Source organism: Fukomys damarensis, unplaced genomic scaffold (assembly GCF_012274545.1).
Source record: "Fukomys damarensis isolate Sample0158 unplaced genomic scaffold, DMR_v1.0_HiC HiC_scaffold_3, whole genome shotgun sequence".
Lineage (NCBI taxonomy): Eukaryota > Metazoa > Chordata > Mammalia > Rodentia > Bathyergidae > Fukomys > Fukomys damarensis.
This window is the reverse complement of record NW_022900915.1, coordinates 10,609,880-10,632,482: the sequence shown is the minus strand read 5'-3', so window position 1 is coordinate 10,632,482 and position 22,603 is coordinate 10,609,880. Positions and strand designations below refer to the sequence as shown.

General features: G+C 39.1%; 1 protein-coding gene and 1 pseudogene across 1 annotated transcript in view; both read right to left on the bottom strand.

Annotated features, from left to right (window-relative positions):
* The window catches only part of Dpysl3 (dihydropyrimidinase like 3), a 115,318-nt gene extending 92,721 nt beyond the window's left edge, over positions 1 to 22,597 (bottom strand). Inside the window, exon 1 of the mRNA XM_010627076.2 lies at positions 22,550 to 22,597. The gene's annotated coding sequence lies outside the window, so the exon portion shown is untranslated. The remainder of the gene's footprint in view (positions 1 to 22,549) is intronic.
* LOC104864353 overlaps positions 27 to 22,603 on the bottom strand; it is a 22,954-nt pseudogene continuing 377 nt past the window's right edge.

Genomic DNA, 22,603 nt, shown 5'->3' with positions numbered 1-22,603 from the left:
ATGTCCACATTCCAGATAAACTCCATTCAAAAGACAGAAATGAGACTCCATATAGCAAAGACTCCATACAACGAAGCACAAGGACAAGCTACTAAAAGTTGCTGTCCTTCCATGGCTAATGTAGAAATAAAATCTTGGAAGCAGAAAAACTACGCCATCCAATAATCCCAGTAGTGAGAATGATTCCTAACATTCCTTGTAAAGAAAAATAAGGGAAAAGAAAAAAATATGAGATAAAGAAAAGATGGAAATAAAGTGCTTGTAGATGGGGAGGGGAGGAGGGGGTGACGGGAGGGCAGGGATAAGGGGAAAAAATGAAAACCAAGACCTACAAGATCCCAACAATGAATGTAACTGTACTGTATCTATAACATGTACCAATAAACTCAATTAAAGCTGGAAAAAAAAAGAAAGAAAAATAAAATATCACCACAAAGCTAGAAAGTAGGATCGTGGGAAGAAGACAATATCCAAGGACACTTGCCACACAACCAAATGAAACACCTGTCATACTCATTAAGTTTAATAAACAAAATCTTCCTAGACATCCAATTGCACTGATTCCATATACACAGCCAAACTGGATTTTGCCAGCCAGTAACAATGTGGCTCCAAAAGCAAGGCAAAAAACCATTGGTCCTGCCAGACCAGTTTCATTCATGATGCTGCCATCTGCTACTTTTAATGGATGTAGCACTGTTAGTGTTTTTGCCAGATGTGGTCAAAATTGATGCATAACTCTTCTAATAAAGGTGGTTTATCCTCAAAGCTGTTTCCATAGAATGGTGGAGGTGTAGCTGGAGTATATGACTGAGCTGGCTGGAAAATCTGTCCAGTTGCTGTGGCTGCAACGTGTCTGGAGGGACAAACCGGCCATGCTGCAAGCAGTCATAGCCAGCATGCTGTCTGGAGTTTAGGAATCATCTATTTTAGCCAGAGATTTAGCTCAGTGGTTCCACTACCTGCCTCATAACCACAAGAACCTGAGTTCGATCCCCAGTACTTGCTATAGGGTCCTCCACTTCCTCCATAATCATAGGATTGTTGAGACTGATCATCAGTGCTACAACTTGTCTGGCAAAAATCCGTGTTTACATTATCAAAATGTGACTGCAAAAGATCAAAGGTGGAGGGAGCAGCAGCAGCAGCCACCTTAGCACCGGTGACCCCAAATAACCCCAAATCCAACTGCAAAATGTACACTCGCCATGCTATCTCTTGCACAGATTCTCTTCTTGGAGCTCCCACCCTTTTCCCCCTCCCCACCCCGTATATACCATTTCCATCACCATATTGACACTCAGGTCTTTACAAGGTTCTCTCAAGCGTGCACCGAGGCCCTGAGAAATCTTCCTTGTCTCCCAAGTCCTGGTTTAGTTGTTTCTGTATCTCGGAGCCCTGAAGGCCCACAGTGCATACCCTTAATGTAACACTTGTAAGTTTGGAATCATGGTCAGCCTTCCTCTCCCTCTCCCCCTTAGACTGCTAGTATCCTGAGGACAGGGGTTTTATTTTTACCAGGTCAAGCCTGTATTTTGCTCATGTGAAGTGTGAGCCTAACCTGTGTGGCTTTCTGGAGCACCAGAGCACAGCACAACAGGTAGGGAGTGCAAATCTTTCTAATCCAGTGAAGCACACTTTTATCTTGTGTGAAGAGAGAATGAAAAAGAGAAGTGAAAGGGCTTGAGAAAGAGAGGAAGCGGGATGACAAATGAAATAAGTTGAGAATCCCACATCAGAACAACCGCAAAAGCAATCTAAGTCAGGCATTTCATCTGTCAACACCATTCTGACAACCAGCTAATTAAAGCTCTCTGGAGAGGTTCCCAACCTGACACACAGGGCAACTGCTGAAACCCATTCTCCACGTGGAGCTTAGGAAGGCTGGCTTCCCAGATGGCCTAATAATCCTAAGTCTCAGTGGAAAACAGGCAAAGGCAGCAGATTATATAGAAAGCAAGCTTAGCATAATAAGAAAGGTTTACATGTGATGGGCACTTGCAGTGTTTCAGGCAGCTGAGTGGTTATTTCATTTAATCCTCCAAAAGAACGAATCCTGTACATAATATCCCCATTTTACAGATAAGAGAACAAGGACAGTGACTGTACGTTATCTGCCTCCTGTTTTTCAGCTGCAAACCCAGTCTTCCTCACTTCATATTCTCCACTTTCTGCTTGTCTGGGACTGCAAATTGAACGAGTCAGGTTCCTTACCAGCCAAATTCCCACCAGCTTTTGCAAACAGAAGGACGAAAACTGGAAGAACGGAAGTCCAGAGAAATGGAAGTGGACTTCTGTTCTGCTTCTTTGTCCCAGCAGCATCACTCCTGCACGTGCAGCCGTCTCTACCTACAGCTGCTCTGTACTTTCACTTCCAGTTCTACCACACCCTCTCGGGAGAACCAGGAGCAGCTGGGCGATGATGCCTCCTTAGAAATCGGAGCAGGTCCTTCAGGGTAGCCCGCTATTTTGTTCCCTTAGCCATGGACGGTTTCTGCTGCCTTCAGTTATAATCTCCAGACTTATTCATTTTGCTGCTTCTACTTCCAACATGGGTACCAATCAATTGTCCAGATTAAATCTCCTCTACCTGAAATAGCTACAAGAGTGTCTATTATTATAACTGAACTTGCATATAAACAGAGATATTAAATTACCCATCCAGTATCATGCAGCTAGTAACACCATGGCCTTTACTAAACCTAGGTTTCCCACAGAAGTTTAAATGAGCAGCTTTGTCTGATATGGGGAGAGAAGATCACTATCAATACACATTTGTTAAACCAATTTCCTGGTGCTCACAACATAATTACGTTTTTATTTAAAATAATAATATGCATAATGCTTTCACAATCATTTCATATAATTCACAGAGGAAATATAATATAGCTTTGGTTGTGATTTTTGCATAATACAGCTTAGTCTAGTTTATGTCATGAAATAGTGGTGTGATATTTGGCAAGTTACGGACATTGCTGAAACTTAGTTTAAACTATTATCTAAGAAATACGGCTACTAGAACTACCTACTTCATAGGGTAGTAACAACTTAGTTACTGTAATAAAAACTGTGTAGGGCCTGAGATTGTTTTACTACTTAGAAACTAACTGATTAGCCTATTGTTATTTCATGTCTGTTGGCAGAATACAGGAGTCTCTTGAGCTGGGGCAAAGGAGTTCATCACTCAGGACAAAAGCACTAGCCAGAGCTCCTTGCTGGCTTTTATTGGTTGCCCGTACCATTCAGTCTTGCAAGGATGAGGTAGAGGTCCCCTCATGGATGACTGCACAAAAGAGGGTTCCAAAGCATATCACCACTGAGCTTGGGGGTTCACTACATTTTGGTAAGCTGGACCAAGGCCATTCTTGTTCTGAGAGTAACATGACCTCATTTCCCAAGATTGCTCACTGAAAACACAACTGTGAGAAAAGATAAAGAATCATCAGAACCTTACATATTTATTTTCTGAGATAGGATCTCTCTATGTTCCATGAGGACCTCAAACTTACTACGCTGCTCAGGCTTCAAACTGGCCATCCTCTTGCCTCAGCCTCCCAGAGTGCTGGGATTACAGGTGTGAGCCACTATGCATAGCTAGGACCTCATTTCTGATAAAACGAGTCAGAACATGCAACATACTGAAAGCCCCGGGAGACCGCCTCTCACCACATAATTTATGAAGAACTCAATAATTAACACATAAATGGTAACTATCACTATGAATCTCATAAAATCAACCATTAAAGAACACCTTCCCTGATTTATAGATGAGGACGCTTGTTCAGAGAATTGAAGTGACTTGTGTTATGGTAATACCCTTGGGGAAGTGGTGGTTCTGGGCTCAGATATCAGAAATCTTGACCCCATTCCTCGCTGTCACAATAACTATCTGCAAGGAGAGGTGTTACCTATGATCCGTTCAGACTGGCTTCAAAATCTGTGGGGTTCAGATCCCATAACTCCCAAACTCTTATCTTTAAAGCCAAAAGGTCCCTAAATATTATGTATTCTACTAGACAAAACAAAATACCCTAAACCGTATTTTCCAAGGACCTCAGAAGCTATCAGGGAGTGGAGGTAGGGCATGTAAAGGGAAGAGGGGAAAGTTCTCTATCAATTATTTTTTTCTTTGGTACTGGGGATCGAACTTGGGTCCAGCAGAACTACTGAGCTAAATCACTGGCCCTCTCTATCCATTTTTTATTGGGTTTATTTCTGATGTTTTTACTTAAAAAGGAAAAACAGTGGCTTGGACCTGTGGTTCCTTCCAGCCACTCAGAAGGCTGAGGCGGGAGTATCACTTGAGCTCTCACACATGAATGTGAGAGCAGCCTAGACAAAAAGTGAGACCCTCATCTCAAAAACAGCAACAACAAAAGCAAAATTAAACAAAAATGGAAGTGTTCCCAGAAAATTTTCATATTTAACAAAAAAATTTATTTAAGAAATGGAGAAACTTAAGACCAGAAAAATGAAGGGATCTGACCAAATTTACACAGTGAAGAATAGATCCATGTCTCACATTTGCTGTCCTTCTCTTCAGACAAAGGTCTGCACCAGGGTGAGGGTGGCCCTCATTAAGTGTAAGAGCTGTTGTCGAATAAGGCGTACCTCTAAAAGCTAAAGGTACCAAGCCACTAGCAGGAAGTCAGGCACTTTGAACTTCCAGTCACGACAATGACCTCCTCCCAGCCAATGCCACACTGGAAAAGCTTGGTGTCACTGATACACTGGGTAAGGAGCTCGTTCTGTAAGACCTAAAGTCTCACTTCCACTCCGAGGAGCGTGAACAGCCAAAAGGGCCTTCACGATGCTGAGTCCTATAGCCCAACGATGGCTTCGGATGCAAGACCCAGGGCTTTACTTCCTGGAGCCTTGAACAGCCCAAAGGGCCTCCAAGATGCTGGGACCTATAGCTCAGTGAGGCTCCGGGAGCTCGACAAGCAGCGAAAGTCACCCAGGAAGGAACACACCAGGCTTGTTGGTAAAAAGACCTTTATTAGTCTGGCCAGACGGCACTCTCAGAACTGAGCAGCTCAGAGAGGCCCCGCACAGGGGTTAGCACAGTTTTTTAAAGACAAGGGAAGAGGATTGCAAGCACAGCAAGTGGGCCAGGGGTCAGGGGGTCGGTTTTCTTCCATCTATCTAAAGGAGTCAGCTATACGGTGCACCTGGTCTTTCATCTCCAGACCTCAGGCTGTTCTGTTCTAGGAGGCCTTGAGTCGCTATCTTGTTTACCCGTAGGGGCCTTCCATACACTCTGTTTTAATCTTATCTTGGAGCTGGGTAGAAAGAAATGTGTGCTGTTATATGCTGGCTAACTAGGGGTTACACAGTGGTTAGAGTCCCACAGTTCATTCGTGCACTATTTCGTCCAAGAATCTATGCTGCACATGTTAGGCGCTTTGCTCACATTCAGGGATACAACTGTAAAAATGATAGGTTCTGACTAAGTTATTGTGGCTTTCTTATTCATTCATTCAACAACATATTGAGCTACTCTGAGTCAATGCTACACTGAGCTAGTTAGGTGCTAAAGGCTTTGCCCTCCAAGGAATTCCAGGAGAAGGAAATGGTTAACACATATTCATACTGCAGGATAATAATTATCAAACAGAGGTTCATGAAGGAACACACAAGTGATCCTCACCCAGCTCTGAGGGCCTGGGGAAGGGGCTCAGAAAACACTCAAGATGAAGCTGAGGTCTGAAAGGGAAGGAGTGAGGGCAGCCCAATGTCCCTGCCTATAAAGTAGGGACAGTACTACCTTCTTTGAAGTACCTCACAGGTCCAACAAGATATGCATGTGAAAGGCACAGCCTGGGATGGGTATCACATCTGGCTTCTGGTCCCTATGTTCACACAGGAGCTGACCAGGTCTTCTTTCTACCTGTCTGTCTGTCTGTGTGTGGCTAATGATCTGTGAAATCAGCAACCCACAGAGAAAGCAGCCTGTGTCTTCAGCTGCATTAGAGACAGAGTCCCAGCAAATAACGCCCATACCTCAGCCTTATAAAGGAGCCGGCACTGCTGGTCACTTCACTTGGGAATTTCACCCTGCGGCCAAGACTGAACTAAATGCAATTCTTCCCTAACAGTGGTTTCCTCCCCTTCACTAAGTGATTTATGTCTCACTGAAGGCCTTTCCCCTTCACAATCCATCTGGCCTTCCTGCCTCAGCCTGCAGGGAGGGTGTAGCCCTGTGTTTGCAGCTTTGCAGATGGTTTCTATGGAAATTAAAACAATATTACAGCTATTGTAGAGTCACATCACTGCTGATTGAATAAGGAGAAGAGACTTGAAAGGAAATCTGGAATTAAATATCAACAACCTATGTCCTTAGAGACAATGACTAGTGTTCATGAAGTTGTTCCTTACCAACAGTAACAAACAAATATTGTTTTTGTATTAACCCTGTGAGAGGGAGTTATTTCACAAATCTTTAGTGGAGGCTGGAGAGTAGATAGAATCAGGCCTCATGCAAGTGCTTACCGGTGATTTTCAGGAATGAAAGCCAAAGAAATTTTGGATGTGGGTTAAGAGAAAGAAGGCATGTAACTCAAACAACTGAATGCTTCAGATCTCCAGTGTCACACAAGGCCAGGCTACAACTGCTTATGATTTGCACGGCTTGTTAACTGTTCTCTCAAATCATCAGAAGAACTTTGCAAGAAATTAGGATACAGAAATGCATGTTTAGGGAAAAGGAAAGGCCAGCATCCACTAATAGTTCCCAAATTCTGATATGGTAAAGAAATTAACCACAAAACTGCACCTTCATCTAGAGTTTTGCACCAGCTTCTTTCCTTGCTTGTGCTGTGGCTCATATTCTTACATTTGTCTGCGGTCCATGAAGATTTAGTCTCTCTCTTTTTTGTTTTACTCAAGTATGTTTTGGCATTGATTTCTCTTCTTTGTAAGAGAAATCCTACTGCTTTTATTCAATTACAAATGCAAGGCACTGTGAGAATGTGGAAAATGTAGCTGAGCAAATACTGTACAAGAAAACACAAGTTTCCAGTTATCCTGCTCAGCAAAGGTTGTGTTAAATTTCTATTTCTTTTTAGATGTGGTCAAAAATGTGGGTTTGGAGATGTAGTCAGAATTCTACTATTTGAGCTTGTAGAGGTCATTAAACCTCTCTAAACTTCAGCTTTCCTATCCAGAGGGCTGACAATGCCCGCCTTCAAAGGGCTGAGGGACAAAATAAACCAGAAGCAATTTCTCAATACCCTTATTCTTCACACCAGTATTCATCTCGCATGGTTCTATAGTAAGTTACCCTATAAATACACCAGAATTTATTTACAATCTACTGTTACTGAATATTTCAGTTAGTTTACACATTGACTATTAAAATATACATGACGCTGCCTTAAAAATAACCTCTGTGGGCTAAGGATGTAGCTCAGTGGTAAAGCACATACCAGCATGCACAAGGCCATGGGTTTGATCCTCAGCACCACAGAAAACAGTTCACCGACATCATCATCACCATTGGACCTTCCTTCTGTTTTCTGTATATGACTAAACCCTCAATTCAATGAACTTTTACCAAATACACTGGGTAATGTGCTTTGGTGGCCACTGAAGAGAAGCAGTAAGGTACAAGAGCCATGTCCTCCAATTCAGAGCTGAGCTAGTAGGGTAGAATGGAATGAGTGTGGGACTGGGGGACAGGAAATGTGGTCTCCATCCTCCCAATTTCCTTCTACTCACTGAGTAATTTGGCCAAGTGACCTAATCTTTCTTTCCTCATCTGAAAAAAGATGCAATTTTAGTACTTTCCTCCAAAGATTTTTGAGAAGAGAATTACATTGGCACATATAAAGTGCTTTTAGAAGTGCCTCGCATAACTCTGTTCACAAGTCAAAAGTAGAAACAAGGGCCTGGGATTTAGCTCAGTGGTGACCGGCCTGCCTTGCAAGTGCAAAGTCCTGAGTCCAATCCCTATTACCAAAACAAAAGTAGAAACAATACAATGTTCATGAGTTGAGGGGTCCATATAATGGAGTATCATGCATTTGTTCAGAAGGTATACACTACTGATATATGTAACAGCATGAATAAACCTTGAAAATATGATGCAAAGATAAAGAAGCCAGATACAAATATAAAATATCCAGAACAATTAAATCATCGAGACAGCAGATTACAGTTGCCAGAGCTGGAGGAAACGGGGACAATAGGGCGTGATGGTGTAGTGACACAGGGTCTTATTTTGGACAAACAGAAAAGTTCTCCAACTATGTAGTTGTGATGACTGTACAATTCTGTCAGTGTACTCAAACCTTTATGTCATACTTTAAAATGGTTAGAAAGGTAAAGTATACGTTATGTGTTTTGCCGCAGTTACAAAAAACTGGCATACACTAAGTCCTCGACAGTTTTTCTTCATCTTTATTGTTCTCCCCAGGCTTCATTTTTCTATACTTACAAGGTGAAAAGGTAGAAAAGAATGATCTTTGAACTTCAATCTACAGTATAGTTGCATGGATCTGCCTTGTGATGAAGAAATGCTGTTGTGGCTATCAATTCCCTTCCCTATCTTTTCTGCCCTGCAAGTGGTCCAGTGCCCTTGTTGGCACCTATTTTTGAAGTTACTGTCACGTCTTCAATACCATCCTTTCAAGCACCTGATATGGCTCTGGCTGCCAGTAGTCCTGTGCTCATGGAAGACACTCACTACATATATGTTGGGCCCATGAATGAATGAAAGAGTCAAAAAATGAGAGTGTGGGCTGAGGATCGAGCTCAGCAGTTCTGCTGCCTGTCTCAGAAGCACAAGGTCTCGAGTTCAATCCCTTGTACCAAAAAAAAAAAAAAAAAAAAAAAAAAAAAAAAAAAAAAAAAAAAAAAAAAAAAAAAAAAAAAAAAAAAAAAAAGAATGTAAATGAAGAGCTGCTGACTCTCACTAAATGCAAACAGCCTAGTACTGGCTAAATTCCTGATCTTCAAGACAGTTTTCCAGAGCAATGAACATGCATCTTCCAAACTTACCCTCCAAAGTAATTCCCAGTAATTTCTTCCTTCCACCTTCTTCGCTTCCTTTTTTTCCTTTTTCATTCTTCCTCTTTCTCATTCTTTCATTCTCCTTCCTTCCTTCTTTTTTCAGCTTTTTAAGACAGGATCTCACTATGCACTACAGGCTATGTTATATAAGCTGTCTTGGGACACTGGGTCCCCCTGCCTCAGTTTCCCCAGTGCACCGCTATGACTGACAACCTGCAAACTCCTAACCATACTCTATTAAACAAGGCATCATCTGGCTCCACAAACTTCACATATTAAACTGTTGACAGGTCCTGGACATGAACGAGCTCAGCATTCTTCTCATCCACTTAATAAGGTTATGTCCACTTCTCATTACAGCCACAAGCTGTTTTACTTCCTTCCCATCTGTCCTTTGCCTACCTAGCATGACAGCAAAGCTTTATTTTTAGGGTGACCTTCTTCCTAATCACTCAGTCTTGCTTTTTGTTTCTTTCCGATTGTAATTTCTAGGTTATCCTCTTCCCCTTTCTCTTTTCTCCTGTAAATAAGCTTTGCCTCCATTTCATAAACTTACATTCTCTAAATATCTTCCGTTGATTTCTTCAGTTTGAAAAATGTATTTATTTTTTAACTTCCTCCTCCACGCTCAGGCATCTTGAATGGGGAAATAAATGTTTCTAAGCCTTTCAAATTGTCTTATTTACCATATTTACCTCTAATTTCCTTATGTTTTCACTGAAGAATTACTCTAGCTTATTCTGCTACTCCAGTACACATACACACACACACACACACACACACACACACACACACACATGTGTTCCCTTTTTCTTATATTCAAGAAAAATACAAGAGGCTGGCAAACTATGGGCCAAATACAATCCATCTCTTATTCTTTGTAAATAAAGCTTTATAGGCACACATCCACACCCATTCATTGACGTGCTGTCCATGGCTGTTTTTGCTAAACAGACTTGAGTAGTTAGAACAAATGTGTTATAACCTGTAAAGTCTGAAATACCATCTGGCTCTTTTTACAAAAAATTTCCAAACTCCTATTTTAGATAAATGGGAGACATCTCGCCAATAATTCACAAATGCTTAGCTGACGGTATGCATTGCCAGATAAAACTGCTTTCATTGCAAACCCCACACCCATTCCAAACCCTCCATTCCCCACTCCGCAATCTCACTAAAGTGTTCCCCGAAGGGATCACAGCCGGCTTCCTAACCCTCCCTGTGTGGTGTGCAGGAGAAAACCGTATCTTTCACTAGTCTCCCCTTCCTAAGAGATGTATGAGACATGATCATTTATCAGTTGTATTTTTTTGTTCTCACTCAATATCCATTGATCACACAACTTTCCATTTCACGGATTTTATTTGTTGCAATAAAGTGCTATCTAAGTGGCAGGATATGGGGATATTACCCAGGGGTAAAGAGCCCCTCCCTAGCCCACTTTCAACCCAACATAGGCATTATATCTTTTCTCTTTAGGAGTAATTTAGCTTCTTGGAGATAAAACAAGGGTTCCACCATCAACAGAGACCACCAGAACAGTGGTGAGTAAACTTCAGGGCCTTGAGCACCTAGACTAAGGCCTATCTCTGAATTCTATTCTTTGGATGCTGTCTGCCCCTTTTGTGTACCTTCCAATCAGACTGGCCGACATGCCGGCCACAGCAGCCAATAAAAACTATCCTCTGGCTTGGGGCACATAGCACCAACCAAGTCCCTCTGCACTTCTCCCTTCCTCTCCTCAATCACTTGCCTTTTTTCCTGGGCCTCATAGTTTCTGCTGTTTTCTGCTTCAGCTACTGTGTTCATCTTAACACTTGACAAAGTTGTTTTCCTATTTTATTTATTGTGCAGAAATTCCCACTGATAGAACTTTATTTTGGATAATCTCTTAGTCAAACCAGTACAAGCTGCTGGATCCCATTCAGCTCCTGTCTTTAAATGTCACTGTTCCGGATGAGAACAGCACTATGGCTCCTAGAAAGCAACAGTCAGTGCTAGGATTAAATGTTGACTTTCTCCATTTCCAGCTAGAGGATCCCAGGAATTCAAGTATAACTTTTCCAAGACTGTTTCTCTTCTAGATTATGAGAAAATTAATGCAAATTTTGCAGAGTCCTCATGGGGATCAGAGACATGATTTTCTTCTGTAAATGTAATGTGTCACTAGAACATACTTCTTGAACCTCATATTTGTTTCCCAAAATTCAGAGGAAAACAAAATTCTAAGATGAGTGAGAGTACTATTTTGGCTGAGAGAAATTATGATCTTGTAGTTAGAGTTCCTCTTATAACCTCAGCTTTCTTTTAAATGTTTTTGTTTCTAGTTAAGATTTACAATTCCTTTTCTTCCTATGTCTTTCACTTCAACCCATCTACCCAGCTCTGAGTCTACTGTTGCCTCCACCACAGGATGCAGACCTCTTTCTTAATAGAATTTACACAAAGAGCTCATTGGCTTTATGTGACCTGGAGTCCTGCCCCTGAAGTCTGAAACAGAAAGCATCCATCACATACTCAGTGTTTCTGCAGCAGGAAAATGACCAGACAGGCTGGGGGTGTAGCTCAGTAACACAGCATATGTTTAACAGTTGTGAGGCCCTGGGTTCAATTCCTAGAACACACACAAACACAAATACTAACACACGCACACTCAGCTATTTTAGGAATTTTAATTGACAAATAGTAAAGAATATGCAAATGTGCATAAAGATTTATCTAGAAGATTTATTGACTTGTTTATGAAAGCACAAGAAAAGAAAATAAATATAAAAAATCAAAACTGAAAACAGAGATGTCCAATTAAAAGGAATTAGAATTTAAATATATGGCATGTCACAGTGGAGGAACATATGGCAAATTATACTTTAGAAAATCTTTGATGTTCTGTGATGATACCACAATAATTTAAGCTTTAAAAAAAAAATCACAAAGAGTTTCTGGTCCAGCCTCTGAGGAGCTTAGAAATCATCATTCCATTCTAACAAGGAAAAGGCTGAACACACTGAAAAATTAACAATTCTTCTTAAATCTGTAGAAAAAGAAAAATGAGGCACAGGGCAAACCATTTCCTGAAAAATTGAAGAGAGAGACAGGAAGATACAGAGAATCACACATACCTAAGCAGACACTCATGAACAGAAACCTCCATAGAAACCAGTGCTGGGAAGGGAAATCAAAGGCTGAGCAGGGCCAATACTCAAAGTTATAAACTCCAGTGGCACCCAGTGTTAGGAAGGCCTACAAAATTTTTTGAGTTTTAACTGTAAGAGTTATCAGGTGAAATCTGGCAAAAAATCCTGTTTTCTTTTGGCAAGGAGGGAAAAGGAAGCATTCTGAAATATACCAGAATATTCTGTTGATAATAACAAGGCCTGTGCTCTCAAAAAATTACTTTACTGAGAATTTCCCCCAATTAATGCCAGATATCAAACAGTCCCAGAAAGTTCAGAGACCACCAAGCAGGTAAATTCTTCCTCCCCCTCCCCGACAAAAAACAAACAAACAAACAAAAAATCCTTTTCAGTCTATAGTGAGGCATAGTGAACTCCAGAAATCCAAAGATAAATACTGAAAGAGGGGGGAAATCTTACCTATAGATAAAGAAACATAAGAATGGCAATAGAGTTCTCTTCAGAAATCAAAAGAAAGTAGAAGAAAATATTTATTTAAATTACTTAGGGGGAGAAAAAGAATAACCTATAATTCTTACTCTGTCAAGTTATTCTTAAAAAGTGAGTCAATCTAAAAATTTTTGCAGACAAGCAAACCTAAGAGAAATTTGTTTCCAGTAGACCAGGCTTGCAAGAGATGTTAAAAGAAGTTTTTCAGAGAAAGGAAAATGATACAGGTTGGAAACTCAGATATACATGAAGGCAAAGAATTAGTGAGTGAATAAAGGTAAAAATAAACATTTTTATTTATACACACATGTTGTTATGTATAACTAAAATGAATGAAAGTAGTTACACGAGGGATAGGCGGCAGAAATCAGATATATTTGATTATTATTATACCTGTGAAGCAGAACACTATCACTTGAAAGTAGACTGGGATTAGCTATAAATTTACATTGAAACCTTGGAGCAACCACTGAAAAAGTAAAAATACAGTATGACTGTTAGACTTAGAAAGGAAAAGAAATGGAATCATATAAAATGCTAAATTAAAACCATGAAAGGCAGATGAAGTATGAAAAAACCAAATTAAAAGAAAAAAAAGAAAAAAAAAGAATGACAACAAATAGAAATCACTGATCAATGTGGTGGGCAGGAATTCCACATATTAATAATCACCTTAAACCAGGTGTCGTGGCACATGCCTGTAATCCCAGGCAGAGCTAGGAAGATCACTCTGAGTTTGAGGCCAGCCTAGACTACAAAATGAGCTCAAGGCCAGCCTAGACTACATAGAAATAATCTGTCTCAAAAAAGAAAATCACCTGAAGTTTCAATAATCTGAACACACAAATCAAAAGGCAGAAATAACCAGTGTGGAACAAAAAGTGAGACCCAACTATGCTGACAACAAGAAACCCATTTTAAAGACATCCATGCATTAAAAGTAAAGGAATAAAGGGCTAGGGCTCTAGCTCAGTGGTGCTGCCCACAGCTTCCCAAGTGCAAGGTACCAAGTTTGATCCCCGCTTCCATAAATAAATAAATAAATAAAAATAATAAAAGTAAAGGAATAAAGAAAGATGCCATGTTAATACTTCTCAGAAAAAGCACAAGGAGCTATATTTATCTCAGACAGAACAGATGTCAGGGAAAGAAAAGTCACTGCAGATAAAGAACTTTATGAAATAATAAAGAGGTGAATAGTCCAAGAAGATGAAACGATCAGAAAAGCTTGTATACTGAACAATTTGATTTTGAGCATCAAAAAACAAAAGGCAAAACCTGATAGGATTACAAGAAGAAACACCCTGAAAGATGGAGATTTCCACACCTTTCTATGAGAAATGGAGGGATCTTGCAGGTAGAAAATAAGTGAGGACATAAATGAACCAAACAGCACTATCAGTCAATTGGACATAATGTGTGCTTAAGACTGTTTCATCCAGCAACAGAAGATTCATATGGAACATATGCTAAGAAAGGCCACATTCTAGAGCATAACACACATCCCAACATACTATTTAAAAGAGAAGTCATATAATGTCTGTGTCAGACCACAATTGAATTAAACTAGAAATCAGTAACAGAAAGAAAGCTGGAAAATTCTAAAACACTGGGAAAATAAATGATACAATTCTAAATTATAGATGAGTCCAAGAAATCTCAAAGAAATTAATTTTGAGATAATATGAAAATGAAAATACAACTTACCAAAATCTGTTAATGCAGCTAAAGTAGTAAAGGAAATGTTATAGCATTGAATGAATATATTAGTATAAAAGAAATACAGAAAATCTAAACTGCCTCCTTAGAATACTAGAAAAAGAAAAATTAAATCCAAAGGACCAAAAGAAAAGAATTATTTTGTTGTTAAATAATACAATAAATGAATAAATAATTCCTTTTCTACCAATAAAATAGAGCAGAAATAAATGAAATTAGGCATGATGGCACAATTCTATAGTCCCACCACTCTGGGAGGCTGAGGCAGGAGAAGGGAAAGTTCAATTTAGTAACTCAGCAAGACCTATCTCAAAATAAAGATAAATGATAATAAAAATTAAAGAGATCTGGAGGCAGTTTAGTGCAAAGGTTCTGGGTTCAATTCTCAGTACAAAAAAAAAAGAAGAAAGAAGAAAAGAAAAGAAAAAAAATCAATGAAATTGAAAAAAAGGTAATCAGTAAGAGATCAACTGCCAATGATGATTGTGATAATAAAGTATACCTAAAATGTACCAATAAACCTAATGAATGAAAAATAAATTAATTTTTTAAAAAAGAGAAATAAGTCCAGAACCTAGTTCTTTGAAAAGATCAATAAAATGATAAGCTGCTAGCCAGAGTAAGAAAAAAAGAGAATACATAAATTCAAAATGTTCTCTCCCCACAAAGGTTGAGTAAGGGATATGTTAATTAGCTTTATTTAATAATTCCACATTATATTCATAAATCATAACATTATTTTATACCTCACAAATATACATGATTGTAACTCATCAATGTAACAAAAAGAAATTTAAAAAGAGGAAAACCACAAATCACTAATATCAGAAACCAAAGAGGGAATGCCATTACAGATCCTATGGATATTCAAAGAATAATAAAGGAATATTTCCAATAACACCATATCTATAATGGACCTATTCCGTGAAATTCATAATTTGCTAAAACTCAACTAGAGGAAACAGAAAATCTGAAGGTAAGTAAATTGAATCAATAATTAATTACCTTACAAAACACAAAGCACTGAATCCAGATAGGCTCACATGAATTCTACCAAACATTTAAGGAAGAAATTATACTAATGCCCTATAGTCTCCTCTAGAAATAGACACACAGACAAACTTTTTAACCCATTCTATGAATTAGAATTCTACAGGAACAGCATTACCATAATACTAAATCCTGACATACACAGAGATAATATAAAAGCAAATTATACACAAATATTCTCATGAACAGAGATAAAATAATCCTCAATAAAATATTAGCCAATTGGATCCAATAGTTCATAAGAGTTGCATGCCATAACCAAGTGGAACTGATCCCAGGTATGCAAGGTTGGCTCAACAGAAATGAGCTATCAAGCTATGGAAAGACAGGGAAGAAACTTATATGCATATTAGTAAGTGAAAGAAGCCAATATTAAAAAGGATAAATGCTACATGATTGGAACTATAGCCATACGTCTGTCTAAGGGGTTCCATATGAGTGGATATGAAGGGTCAATTTAAGGAACTTAAGCATCCATGGATTTTGGCATTCCCTTGTAGTCCTAGAAACAAACCTTAAAGGGTACTGAATAATGTCTGTGACATTCTGGAAAAGGCAAAAGCATGGAGAGACTAAAAAGATCAATGGCCTTCAGGGTTGGCAAGGAGAAAGGGATAAATAGGCAAAAAATGCAGGATATTTATGGCAGTAAATCAATTCTGTAAGATTCTACAATGGCAGGTACATGTTATATTAGCTTGCTATTTATTATAACAAAAAAATGTAAGATAATCAGCTTAAAGAAGAAAAAGTTCAGCTGAGTATATTGCTCAGAGTATAGCATACGTAAGGCCTTGAATTTGATTCCTAGCTCAGGAAAGGAAGAAAGAAGGAAAGACATCAAGAGCAAGGGAGATAGAAAGAGAAAATAAATGGCATCTTATTGTAGTCTCACATGGCAGAAGGAACAAAGCAGCTCTCTGAAACATCCTTTATGTAAGGACATTAATCCCATGGATAAAGGCTCCACCCTCCTGAACTAATCATCTCTCAGCTCCCTCCCTCCCCAATAGCATCACCCTGGGAATTAGGATGCAACATATGCTTGGCAGAGGGCATAAACATTCTGAAAATGTGAGTAGTAAAAAGAAGAATTTTATCACAGAAATAGTGCATCGTTCTTCCTTTTTTTGGAAAAAAAAAAGTACATGACATGCACAAAAAGATGAGAGGAAAATAGAGCAATGTGTTAGTAATTTCCTTTAAATGACTAAGAAGAAATGTAGTTTATGTTTTCTTCTTATTTATGTATAGCATCCATCTTTATTTCTACAACTTTCTATCGTGTTCTTACACAGGTTGGGTTTAATAAATGTTCTTTAATAAGCGAATAAAGGGTGATTTAGAGTAAAGGGAAATTTAGAGACTCCTGATTATACTTATGGCACCTGTGCTAGTCACATTCCATTGGCTTAACACCACATGCATATTAAAAAAGATAGTATCCTAATCAGTAACCAGTAGCTGGTCTACAACTCATGACTAGCTTCAACAAATTTCAACTTTTATCTTAGAAACTTTTCAGTAAAAGGGCATTCATCACTAAAAACCGAGACTGACAGTGACTTCATCAGTGACTACATTAAAATCATTGACTTTCACGTCTTTGGTGTAGAGACTTTTAAGCATTCTTCCAGTTGATTGTGTGACATATATACTGTACACATATGCATATATATCATATATGTACAATATATGTATAATCACATATATGGAATATGGACATGGTCAAAAAAATTTTTTTGATAGTGCTGCACAATCAAAGTTTAAAGACTTTTTTAGACTTGACTTCTTAATTTATAGACTTTGTACTGCTCCTGCTCACTCATTTTAAAAAAGATGAAACCACAGCTCTGTGACAAGAGAGGTAGGTGCTTACCCAAGCTAGAGAGCAGGGTAAAGTTTGGGTCTAGAAACTGAGACTGTAATGCTTTATTAGGTTTTGTTTGTGTCTGTTTCTTCTCATTGTTCTTTGATGGAGTAGAACTGATTTGGGAATGTCATATGATTCCATGCAGAATGCAGGCATATTTTAACATTATATTTTCCTAGAAGGTTAATGTAAAAGTGCCTCTACACTTAAAGGGACCTTGTGCCTCCTCCACAAAATGGAAGGCTGAGTTTACAGTCATAAACTGCAATCTCCTCAGCCAGATGTCCTTTTTGTAGTAAGCTTTACCCACTGTCTCACAGGAACATTACTGTGGGGGACAATGCCCAGTAGAAATTAATCATGAAGACAATAAGTTGTAGGAGTCACTGACAGAAATCACCACAGACAGCATTCTGGGCATCTTAAACATTATAAGAGCCGTCAGCAAAACTCTGTCTCCAGGGACCATTATTCTGAGGGAACTCTGCCAATCGCAGCATTATTCAGAAGGCTCGTTTTTCATGTTCCTCAAATGCTTACTGTCAAACTAAACCAAAGTTTTGAAAGGATTCAAACACTTCCAAGTTTGGGTAAAGAAATATACTCCCATACTCAAATGTGTCCTGTGAGCCAGGTAAGCAAAAGATTTTTTCTTAACCAACATACAAAATTTCGTTTGTCAGAGCAGCCTTGTAAAACTCATTTACACTGCAGGGCTTGGATTCTGATGACCATGAAGGCCTTTATAAACCTACAATTCTATTTCCAGCAGTTTTCCATTGAGCAGGTAATTTTTCAGTCATCTTGAAAACTTTTATCCCAGGACAAAAAAGACAAATAACAAATGATAAAATGGTAGAGCCACATCTTTTGTTTCAAAGTCTTTCTCTCTCTATATGCAGAGCCCCTGCTGACTTCACAAAGGAAACAAAAGTGAACCACAGAAGCAGGAGGGAACTAGAAATGACCCAAGTGTTGTTGTCACTAAATGGCAACATTTTTGCAGTGTCACTTTTCTCTTGGTAAACCATATATCATAATTCTCCTGTAGTAAATTTTTGCTGCTAGGAAAACTCTGCATGCATTTGGAAAAACATCCTGTGAAATGATGAAAAATACTTTTTTACCTAGACTTACGTCTCTTTACTTAATGTCAAAAATTATAAACAAAACATTGTATGAGCCAATTGTGGAGAACTTCGGTGCAATGAATGCCTATCATGAGAAAAATCTAAATACATTATTTAAGAAAATGTTTATAGACAGGCCCAGAACCACAGTATTAGCTCCTAGTGATTGATAGCTTAAACCTGGAATTGGGCATTCAGAGTATAACTTGGAGACATTTTTATTCTGCCTTCAAAATATTCTAAATAAAATAATTTACCTAAGAATAGTAATTAAGTATATCAGATGTAAAGTTTATTTTGGTTTTATTGAGATTTTATTTTTTAAAAGTCTCTTTTTATAGCTTCATGATCAACTTGCAAGAAGACTTTTTTTCAGCAACTGTGCTCACAGGTTCAGCAGCTAGTCTCAAAGCTTCCCTGAGTGATTGGATGGTGGCAAGATGGAACAAGGTTTCAAGACTTGGTGGAAAAATCTGTCCTAGCCCTGCATTATATTAACGTCAGGAGCTGACATCATGGTTAGACTGGATGAATAGAAATAATGAAACAGCCTCTCGGTCTTCAAAGAGCAATAGACAACAGAATCAGAAAAATCAGTTTATATTTTGGATCCCCACAGTTGCTACATGTGATGTAGGACTGAATATTTCATCTCTGGATACCAATTTCCTTACCTGTACAATCATTTTCTGTGAAGGGGATGTGTGTGTATGTATACATGTGCATATATATATATATATATATATATATATATAAACAAACACACATATATCAGGCATAGAGAAAGTGTTCATAAAGTGGTAATTCCTATCAATTCTGTGGTGGGGACAGTAATACTGTATAACAAAATTAGGATTCAAAAGTATGACAGAAAAGAAAGATGAGCTAAGACAGTGATGAATAAAGAGGAAAAGAAAATAAAATCATGTAATTAAGGTTTTTTTTTCTTAAATTTTGATTTTGTTTTAAATTCATTTGTACCAGCATAATATGAGGCCATCCTGGCTTAACAGCACCTATGTAAAAAAAGTTTCTAAAAGCTTGAATGGCAGGAGCTTACTATGGAAACAACCGTAGGACACAGAGACTTAACTATTAGGTATAATCCTGTACAACACAAGCATATTTTGTGCCTAAATTAAGTAGCCTAATGCACTTTGCTGTTGCTGTGTTCTGTCTGGAGCACCACGCTCTGTCCTAAGCACTGTATTTTCAGAACTGCCTGAAAAGGAAGCCATAATGGTGAAATGCTCATACAAGAGAAGGGTGAAGAAACTGGGAGTACTAAAGCTAACACAGAGAAATTTAGTGAGAATATGAAAACTTACTTCAAACATAAAGGTCAGCAATGCAGCTAAATTAATAGTAATAACTAATATACACATACTGAGTACTTGTAATGTTCAAAGTAGTCACTGTTTTCCTTATTTTGCAGATGAGAGGACTGAGGCACAAGGGAGCTAAGTTACATGTCTATAATCACATAACTCGGGGCCAGCTCTTCCCCTCAGTAGTCCATCTCCAGAGCTGGGAGAGATAGATATTAGAGTTATCTGTCAACCATTTCTAGTCTTCCAAGATCTTGGTAAAATTGCCCTCCTCCACTTCCTCTGAAGTTGCATCTGAGCACATGATTTGCCTTGACCAATGAAATGTGAGCTTACATCACATTCACTTATATCACTTCAGAAGCACATACAACTTTCCACATACTCTTCCCACCACAGATGTGCAGAGCTGGAGTCCCCACCAATTTAGGTCTCCAACAGACAATGATGTATGGATATTCCCTGCTGATCCTTGTTGGACAAGTTGCAGGAGCAAGAAATAAGCTGTTACTGTCTGCTCAAGCTACTGAGGTTTAGGGGTGTTTGTTACTGCGGCATCACTCAACCTTTTCAAGCAGACACAACTGCCTGTCCACTTGAAATCACTAAAATATCTCATTATCTGGAAACTAATTTAGTATTCTATTTCCAGAGGACAGAAATAAGAGTAAATTGTAGAAACAAGTGGGCAGATGTGGACTTAATTTTTTTTTTAAAGAAAAGTTGTCTTAAAGTTGCTACATGAGGTTCTTGACAATGACAGCGTTTAAGCAAAGGTAAGATGATCATTTTGCACTCAGGTAGCAAAACAGATGGCTTAATTAAGGGAATGTGAGGTATCTGACATTTATTTAATGCCTTCGATGTATCAGGCATTCCAGCCACAAGGATAAATATAAACACAATCTTTATCCCCAGGAAAAGCCATAAACTATAGAACTAGATAACTGCTATAAGATAAAAAAAAAAAAAAACAGTGTGATTCAGCCAAAATAGAGATAATAACATGGCCTGGTTGAAGCTGAAAGCAAGCCTGAACTTACAAATAACCATGTAGCACTAGAAATCCTAGTGATGCTTAGGTCGTATTATTATTTTTCAATTAGGAGCCAAAAGTATAGGGTTTATGAAAGGGAGGGAAACAGGAGAATTGCTGGGTTTAGAGGAACACTTTTTCCTTTCTCTAGTTACCATTCCTCAGTCTTGCAAACCAAGCATATTATATGGCTTACATCAGGGGTGTTCCAGCAAAGGGAATACATTGACTCACAGCAATTGTTACTGACCTTTTCCATCACTTCTCCCACCCCTAAGAGCCAGGAAGGGAACATTTCAACACTGATCAAGTCAGATCTGAAGAAAAGCAACAGCCTTTCTAGTTAGGGCTATTCTTCAGCTCAGAAATCACACAAAGGTTTTGCAAAATATCAGAAGTCTTCCCTAAAAGGGCATACAGGCAAGGCCTACACACCCTAAAGGAATACTACATTGAACAGAGGATGTGAAAACCACAAATTAAATGAGCAAGAAAAGGGACACTGACATTATTTTACAAATAGTACCTTTAAACAGTACTAACTTCCGTACTTGCTTTCCCTGGTGGTATTAGTAGTTGAAAGTTTTGTTTTGTTTTTAATTTTTGAAAATCAAACAAGGGAGATTTGTTGTCCTTTCACTAACTCATTGCTTTTTAGTGGAAAAATAACGAAGGCCTGGATAAGCATTAACTGTAATTGTTCTGAAGCAGACATTTCCATTTCAGGTTATTATTCATGATGGTATTAGCAAAGAATAATATATGCAGATGGATTTTGCAGCCATTACTAGACCAGGGTGAGGGGCATATGATTACCATTGTTCCCCAACTCAAAAGCATCAGTTTGAACTTTGAACCCATAGCCTGGCCAAGGCTGAATTTATAAACTAGGGCTCTGATTTTCTATGAAGTAAAATAAACACAAAAATCAGGGCAAGCTGGATGTCAATGCCATTTCTTCCATCAGTTCAGTGTGGCGTGAATTTCTCTAATACATACTCGGAAGAAATTGGCTTTGGCACAAGTAAGAACAGCAGGGAATGTGCAGCTCACGCGAGTTTAATGTGCACCCTTAATACCCGGTCTATTTAAAATCTATATAATAATATTCTTGCAGAGACAGCTGGATCCCTGTGATCCCAGGTCTTGTGCCACACTATGTTACACAAACATACTCTTACAAACACAGATGTGAAATGTGCTAGGACAGAAGCGAGGCACGGAGATTGGGGTGTTTAGTCTAGTGGCCCCACACGCCAAAGTTTCAGGAGTAGAGCAGATGTCTGCAGAGTGAGAGGGGAGACCTCCCATCCTGTACTTTTATCCCAGCACTATGGAGATGACCCCATTTTGCTAGCGTAAATTTGCCCCTGCCCTGGTGACCTAGGCTGAGATTTAATCCAGGGCCAGAGGAGGCCAAGAGGATAGTGTTGTTGGTTCTCAATTGGAGAGAAAGTCAGGAAATCACTAAGGCTTCCCAGGCTGGCTGAGCTGACACACCCACTCAGAACGAATGGCCCAGGGTGGGGTGCAAGGGGGGCACAGGTGGAGGAGGCTGGGGCCTTTACAGCATGGACAAGAAGATGCTGCAGTCGGGGACACGCATGGATCCAGGGTTAGGAGGTCACACTACAGTCACGCAGTGGAGGATGCCTTTTACCTCCTCCTAGTCCTCCATCCGCCGGCAAAGTGAGCTAGAGAAAGTTGTGCCCCGAGTATGGCGAACGGGGCCGGGAAAGGGGACTCCAACTGGCGGGGTGAGACCCGGGCCCCCTTACCTTGTCCTTGGGACCGAGGTTCTGCAACACCTCCTTGCCCGTTGCGCTCAGGAT